Genomic DNA, 9,511 nt, shown 5'->3' on the forward strand with positions numbered 1-9,511 from the left:
ATATATACAGTGGCGTAACTATAAATTTGGGTCCCCGGGGCAGTATCAAGTGTTGGCCCCCCATATATTTATAATACCAAAATTTAAAAAAAAAAACAGTCATTACTTATTATAAATATAGTTTATTTATGTTGTATGTACAAAACTACAAATAGCTATTCAAAGTTTTTTTTTCTGGTTTCCATCTCAGAAAATGTTTTTATCAGTTCTTTAGTGTCCATTTGTCTGTTTTCTAATAATATGATAGGTATGTTTTGGCTATTTTGAACTTTTTTCTAAGTACTACTAAATTAACGTGTCTCGTGAATTTTAAAATGAAATTCAAACGTTTGTATATCATATTAGATTCTGAACTGAGTGAGGAATGTATTGATTTCACAATGATGCATGTTTTTTTTTATTTTTGTGTCTGTCTTCACGTTTTGGTGTAGAAATAATGCTTTAATTTTTTACTTCAGCCCCTTTTTGAAAAACAAAATTAATCTACTTAGTATTTGGGGGGGGAGTTAAAAAATGTCCAGTAGTTTTCAAAAACATTAGGCAAAACCTTAAAAAAGTAACAAAAAAACGGGAATTTTTACACATAATCAGATTTCGACAAAATCGATTTTTTTTTTCACTGTAACTCAAAAATGAATCATTGTAAATACTTGAAATTGTACAAAATGTTTATATTATGGTTATATATTTACGATTAAATTTTCAAAATATTTTGACTTTTAAAGCTTTTTGCAGACAATTGAAATTTTTGATTTTTCTAAATTTTTTTTTTTTGAAATGACGAAAAAAAAATTTGGCTTTTCAAAAATTCTTTAAAATTTAATACAAGGTTTATTATAAGTTGTACTTATCATAGTAAAAAACAAAAACAAAAATCGTTAAGTCACAATTTATGTTAGCATTTAAATAAGCATTAAAAGTTCAAATGTATACGAAATATATCAAAATCGCAAAAATTAGCAAGGAATTTTGAAGTTGAAAATTCATAACATTTTTTAAATTTATACCTAAGGTTAAAAAACTCGATACAAGGTTTTCCATAAGTTTTCCTTCAAATAACTGTAAAAAATACTTCCAGCTTCAATACAGAAAACATTTTGTGAGCGTATGAAGTTCAATTTTTTACTAAATCACATAAAATAACAATATATTACAATTTAAATATAGGTAATAGTATAATATTATATCCTACTAACTATCCTAGATTGACAAATCATCTTTGTTCAGAATCGTTTTTCGTATACAATGATACCTGTCATTGCATTCAAATAGTAACCTACTCCTCATCTCTACAATATACTATACTAACACTAGAGCAATATCCACTCGCCCACGCTTTTTTATAATACAAATTGTAATTATGAGAGTAGAGGGTCCCACCGGGACTTGTTGTGAGGAAAGGCCCATATTGGCATACTACCAACTCTAAGTCAAAAATAAATTGTAAATTAAATTTTTTATAATAGGTATAGATTATTTACTCTTAAATTGTATACTATTCATTTACACTATTATTTATTAATAATTAGTCTAGAATTGGAGATAACAGAAATATATATATCATTGGCTCAACTATGAAGGGGAGTGCACCCTCCAAAATAAAAAATTTTTTTCATTCAAATTTGACTATTTTAAGTAAATAATATATTTAGCAAACATATCTTGTACTAAACTGTTTATTGAGAAAATTAAGTAACTACCTATTATATTACCAGCTAACAATGAGCCCTTCAATTTTTGTCTACTCTCAAAAATATTGGTATAGTTACACCTACATAGGTAACTACTAACAATACCTACATTAATAACTTTACAATTTTTTAAACATATAATGTAGTCAGACAATAGGCAATGAATATGATTAGTAGTAGTGTATTTTGTGAAAAAGCACTCTTTTATCCTCACTTATATTAGAATTGTAAATAAATAAATTTTCTATTAGGTATAAAATAGCAAAATTATGTACAAAATCAGAATTTCATTGAAATTAATTTTATTAGTATTATATATAAAATAAAAATTGATAAGGTACATAAAAAAAACATATTAAATAAAAAATTTATTTAAAAGCATTTTTTTTTTTTTTTGCAAAAGTATTTTTGTTTAAGGAACCCGGCATGCTTGATAATTTTCATAGATTTAATTCTAAGTCTGCAATATTTTTCTAATATTGTGCTTACTTCAAAAAAAGTTTTTGATTAAATAATTTCGAAAATGAACAGAATTGTCAATATATTATTTAACCTAGAAAGATAGGTGAACAATCTTTATACTTTAATATACATTGGCATATAGTGTAAATAAAATTATATAAATTCTATTTATATTTTTTTTTCAAAACGTAGCTTTTGGGTAAAAACAGGCAGGGGAACTGCTAGCCCTTTGGTAAATACCAACAGTATTTGAACACATCATACATGTATAATACGCCATTGTAAATATGACACAAGATATTACAATGAATAAGAAGTCTGAAGTAATGACTAGTGAATAACTGATATTACCCAAAGACCAAGATGCCAAGTATTTAACACTAAAATATTATACATTAATACAAAATATACACATTTAATAGATATTATTTATAGTTATAATATACTATTATTTATTACCTAGTGTGTACACGATTGAACGATGAAAACAGGTTAGGTTATTTTAACATAAATAAATTTAAATCTTTAAATAACAAATATCAAATACACTAACTAATAACAGTTGTCCTAGACTTCTACTACATTGTGACGAAGCTAGATGATGGTGGAACTGATTATGTAAATATAGTCATTTACTCTTATGTGTAAATGCGACATACAAACCTTTCTAAACTATAAACCTGAAACTCATTCACCAGTCCAAAAAAAAACACTGAACACCGAATACTGAAAGGACTGAACCACTGAACGACGGTCGACGAACGTACCACGCACGTGTTTTTAATTATAACAATAACACATTCATAATATATATCTATATTAATAAACATTTAGTAGTACCTAGGTTGGTACCACGAATTAAGATATATATCTACATATGTATATTGTATATATGTGTATAATAATTAATAGTTGGTACATAGGACAGGATAGGTAATTATTACTTATTAAACAAATGTCATGATTGACACGATTGTCAATAATTACATAATTATTATAGACATTTATAGTATTATAGCTGACCCGGCAAACGTTGTTTTGCTATATAAATTATTTCTAGGGTATTTATAGTGTATTTATAGTGTAGAAAAAAAATAACTAACTTATTGTAAGTGTGTAAAGATGTAGTAAATGAGTGAAAGAGGCATGGAGCGCTGTGAACGACGAGGGAATATAAAAATAACAAAACACCCAACATTAATTTTTTTAATTTATTATAATTTATTCATCAAAATGATATATATCATTAATAATTAATTACGACAGTAACACTAACAAACAATATCAATTTCTCAATTCTATAGCGTGAACAATATTTTTTGTTAGCCCATCTTTAGCTAACACAAACAAACTGGATGGTTTGCCCATTCGAGAGCATGTTACGTATAATTGTCCGTGTGAAAAACATGGTGTGCTCAAATCTAAGTCACAAACAGACATCGTTTGGCCTTGGGACTTATTTATAGTCATTGCAAATGTCAATCTAATCGGAAACTGAATACGTTTAAATTGAATTGGCACATCTGTAGGTATAATAGGGATTCGTGGTATTAATATATTTTCACCTCGGAACTTCGGATAACAGATCTTACAATAATAACAATATTATTTAATTTTAATGATAGTAGATAATTCCAACAAAAATAAATAAATATCATGAACCCGTACAGCGCCTGTTGAATATACCGCTGCCGCGTACCTCAACTGATAACAGTCACCTTGATGGCGTTTACCCACGTTTTCGGACTTTCTTAGTTTCCTTCCCCCCTCTAACGACGGGCTATAATTATCAAATGTGAAGTACCAGAGTGCACACTACTACCGCTACGTTTCACACTATTATGTCATTAATATTGTGCACTTAAGACGCCTTAACTCCGGAACCACTTATTGCACACTGCACAGCATACAAACTTAGATAGTAGCCGATTCTCAGACCTACCGAATATGCATATAAAAATCATAAAAATCGGTCAAACCGTTTCGGAGAAGTATGGTAACCAACATTGTGACACGAGAATTTTATATATAAGATTATTATGAAAATCGCTTTTAAATGTTTGGTCTTTATTATTGTAAATTTAAATTTGTGATATTAAATTAAATTTAAAAAACGGGAGTGCGGGAATAAAAAAGAATTTATCAAAATTTACTAATAGTTTATAGTATAATTATGCTCATACAGATTTTATTTTTAATAATACACAAAAAAAATTGATGAAAATTAGGTATACTCAAAATACTTTTTTTAAATACAAACATTGATATAAAAAAATTAACATTAAAATTGAATAAGTAAATAACCATACAAAAACCCAAGTATTTCGGAGGGTGTTTCAACACCCAAAACATCCCCTTGTGTACGTCCCTGGCCTTAAAGGTCTGACAGGCACGCCCAACCTTCTTAACTTGCGAGCCACATTCCAAATTTATATTTATGCTGCGGGCAGTACTTCATGCCTTCATGGTTTTATTTTGATAAAATGTACAATAGATATATAATTTTTGTACACTTATAGGATTTATCATTTATGACTAATTGTGTGTATTTAAAGTACTGAATACGTCGAATGTTTCCATGCTAGTTACCTACTAGTTGATTTTCGTCACTAAAAACTAAAAGTTTACATTTCTTATTTGCAAAAAATAATAAATTACATTTTAAATATTCTCGGGCTGGATCCGAGCTACAGGTTGGGCATGTCTGGTATATAATAATATACCCAATACTAAACAAACTATTATAGAAATTTTAATTAGCTTGAGAAATTGAACCCAAATAGTAGATTAAGATAAACTGGACGATTCGCCAAGCATTATCATCCAAAATTTTTGGAACGTAGGCACTAAAAGACAGATCCAGTGGTGGATCCACCTTCACGGCGTCCTGAGGCACGTTCGGTGTTTATAGCCTCTCCTTTTTTTAAATACTATTCAAGGCATAGGATCGTAGTTTAAAAAGGCTAATATCAAAGAATGATAGGTAATTGAGTATAGCTGCCACGGGAGTGAAAAATAGTAATTATTCAACTTTTTTTTTTTTTTTGGTTCATTTTTATGAGAATAAAAATAAAATAACAACAAATTTGCCGCCCTAGACTCGAGCCTAGTGGTTAATCCGCCACTGAGCAGATCTATATACCTACTATAGTCCTGTGGCGGCGTGAACATTTTTCATTCATGAGACAAAAATAATTTTAGGGACCACCCACCGCCAAAATTGTCGTTTAAAATGTATAAGTATTAAAAATAGTCATACACACGCATACCTACTATCTTTGATTGTAAATAATTTACGGCTCCAGGGACTTGGTTATGAGGGGGGGCCTTAGTTTTAATTTTTCTTATGATTATAGGTTTTTCATAACATACATAATATAGATAGCACGTACATACTGTCATATCTACATACTTGTACGTGTCTATGATAGTCGATGGTATAATATATTTTTAGTTTATAATTTTTTTCAACAATATACAATTTTTTAGAAATATAGACCTGGGAGGGAGGCTCTTAGGGCCCCATCCCTGGAGCCGCCCCTGTGTTAATAATATAACTGTAAATATATATTGTGTACCGATCACGAATTAAGATATACTTAATATATAGTATATCTTAATTCGTGGTACTGACTAACACGGTATCTACCGACAACTATAGTATAGTCTATACTCTGTAGTAGTAAAAAGCAGACTAGTAGACCTATAATCTATGTATCTATTATCTACTGTAAGTTTGTAAAGTGTAAATTATAATTACAGGTAATGCAGATTGCAAACCACGAACGCACAACAGTAGTTAAGAAGGATTTGCCTAATAAATAACCCCATATGAGATTTTGTAAAATTTTAAATGATAATAATTGTATAATATTCAAAACTAAAATGCATATTCTAATAAATACGTGTAAGCCTAATATTTTAATTTTTAAGTGAATTATGAGCATTTTCAAAAATTTAATATTTTTAATACTCATAACTCAATTAGTAAGACAGAGACAACATATGCAGGTATAACGCCTTCCTAATAAGAAAGCCTAATGGTTCCCAAATTACTATTTTCAATACCGTATTACATAATACATGCTGCTTATATCATTTAAAGTTGACGAGCGTTGGTGATTCTAAATATTCTAATAATGACAATTATTTATAGATCTATACGACTATACTCTATACATTATATTAATAGGTATTACGGAGTACTATGTATAGTATTCGCCATTCGGTGAAAGGTATATTATTATAATATTATACAATAAATATTATTAAGTATTATACCATAAAATAAATAATAGGTAGCATACTTGTTCTAAATTTATCTATACCAATTAGGGAAATCCGAAATGGCGAAATACAGGTAAACTCTTTTATTAATGGATAGTTTTTTTTTTATTATTATTAATGAGATTTTAACATAAATTATAATATCTCGACAATTATGCATATGAATCTGAAATAAATATATTCGTAGAGCTCACACTCTTAAATTCGTAGACCTGATTGCAGAATAAAAATTAGCGTATGATTGATTATATTAACATTGTCAGTTGAGAGAGCGTCAATAAGGGAAAAATTAATACCAGAGGTGGAAAAAACTAAAAGAGAGTCTTTATCTGAGATCTTTGTATAGAGAGAGATGGACAATTTGTGAGTAGGTGTTGGAAGTCACAGTATTCTCCACCACAGTTGGGGTAGGGGACAATACGTACTACTGTTGAGTACAATTTAAACGAATGGTGTGGTAGTAGGCTGTGACCCGTGCGTAATCTGGTGAGTTTAGTTATGGCTGCGCGGCTTATCTTTAGGGATTGAAACCATGGTTGATTAGGGATGTTTTTAAATAATGACCTATAACCAAAAGCATAGGACTCTGGTAGGGAATCCTATTCCAGCTTCCATAGCTCCTGTATGGATGTGCGATGTATAGTGATTAAATCTATATAGGGACACCACAATGGGCCCCAGTAAGACTGGTTGGCGGTGGAGCTAGCTAAAGAATCAACGTGATCATTACCATTTAAGCCTATATGCCCAGGTGCCCATAGGAAGGAGATGGAGAATGGATACTTTATTAATAATTAATGTCTAATAAGATGTCATAGGTACTACCACAGAAGACAGAATACTTTCCCCTAGTTCACTACTAACATATAAATATATGACATACTATCATAGATATACACAAAAATAATCTATTAAAAAAGATAAAAATATCTATTATGTCCATCTGTCTATGCTAAAAATATAATTATTATAACTTAGTACTTACTACTTACCATAGTTCGTAATTATAAATATTCAGTTAATCACACGACCAAAGTAAAACACCGTGAAAATAACAGATTTTGAAAGTATTTTCTGTATTATGTGTATTAAAAATTACAATTGTTAATAATTAATATAACACGTTTTGCCTACATCGTAAATCAAGTATTCTTTTTTTTCAAAAATATAAAATAAATATCTTTATTCTTTATCAATATTTTAATATTTTAGATAGATTTTGTGCAGAGCGATGCATATAGCATGTATTCATTTTACAAAATTTGTTATTTTTTTGTAGCAAATTGAATCAATTTGTACTTTAAGAGCTAAATAAGTAAATTAAAAATGTCCAGTATTTTTCAAAATAACTGGAAAAATAAAAAATAATTATCAATTATTATAATAGAATTTTTATGCAAAAAGCAGTAATAAGTCAAAATCAATTGCATTCATTTGGCGTAACACATAAACGAATTACAGTAGATCGGTATTTGAAATTTTCACCAAATATTTTTATTATCATTTTCTATAAATATTTTTTAAATGTTTGAATTTAATATTATTATAATAAATACAATATTTTAGGTAATTTTTTATTCAATTTATTTAGCCACAATTATAATAAAGAATAAACGTCATAATGTTGAATAAATAATAATCAATATATTATCAATAAATGAAAAAAAAAAGAAAAAAGTATTTGAAAAAGAATTCAATATTATAGCATATTTTACTATTTTCCATGGCTAAATATATTCATTATTTAGACAAGCTGTTTTCTGAAAGGCTTTCAAATTTTAGTTTATTTTTATTATGTAAATTAAATCATACTGATATTAAACTAGGGCCGGCGAGAGAACGCTTTTGGGCGGCGACCAAAATTCGTCCGATCTCGCGCATTCCCACCACTTAACCTTCCCGAACGCTGGCCGCCGTCAACTCTGGCCGCCGCCACCGTCACCGCCGCCGCCCTTGAAACTGTATCAGTGTTTGTATACAGCGTGTACTATAGTGTTACCATAATATTACACGTTTACGTATACTTACATAATATTTTCATATTTGCGCGCACACATTTTTTTCGTATTTAATTACGTAATTGTTTTTTTATACAAACAACATGGACAACATGGAAGACGTCGCAAATATTTCTACTCCCATAAAAAATCCAAGAGGAAAAGTAAATATTAATTTATTATTTTTTATGGCTGGGCATTAACAAGTTAAAAAGTTAATTTTATTATAACTTTTTAACTTAACTAGTTACTTTTGGCTTTTCATTAACTTAACTGTTAACTTACTTTCTTAACGTGAAATTAACGAATTAATTTTTCATTTTAAGAAGTAAGTTAAGTTAATTTATTTTGTTTTAAATTTTATTATGTTTGCAAATTCTTAATTTTTAAATATATATATATTTTTTTTAGTTCGTTGGCATTGCTCAAAAGAAAATAATTATTAATGTGTACAAGGATAAAATGAAACAACAGCTCGACAATCCAGAGATGCCCAAATTGTCGTTCAGGGACCTTATCGAGAGCATTTCAAGAACCACTGGTATTGGGCAACGTACAATTCAAACTACATTGGGAGAGTACAAGAAGGAAGGTATAGTGTCATCGCCCAACAAAAGAAAAGTGAGACCTACGGTAATTCAAAAAGTGGACGAATTCGACAAAAATGCCATAAGACAAAAATTCACAATTTTTGGAGAAACCGTGAGGTGCCAACAATTCCAAAAATGTTAATTGCCATCAATGAAGACGACTCATTACCGAATCTGAAACGTACGTCTTTCCAATTAATATTAAAAGATTTACAATTTGAGTACGTCAAGATGAATCGAAACAGTGCTCTTCTCGAAAGAGAAGATTTAATATCTTGGCGCCGAAATTATGTGTATAAAATAAGGCATTACCGAACACAGAACAGGCCAATATATTACTTAGATGAGACGTGTGTCAATGCAGGCGAGACGCATAGCAGAACGTGGGTTGATACAACAGTTGAATCAACACGAGATGCACACCTGAGAGGTCTCACCACAGGACAAAAGGCACCCTCCGGCAAAGGTATTGCCATTGTATTAC

This window comes from Rhopalosiphum maidis, chromosome 2 (assembly GCF_003676215.2).
Source record: "Rhopalosiphum maidis isolate BTI-1 chromosome 2, ASM367621v3, whole genome shotgun sequence".
Classification (NCBI taxonomy): domain Eukaryota; kingdom Metazoa; phylum Arthropoda; class Insecta; order Hemiptera; family Aphididae; genus Rhopalosiphum; species Rhopalosiphum maidis.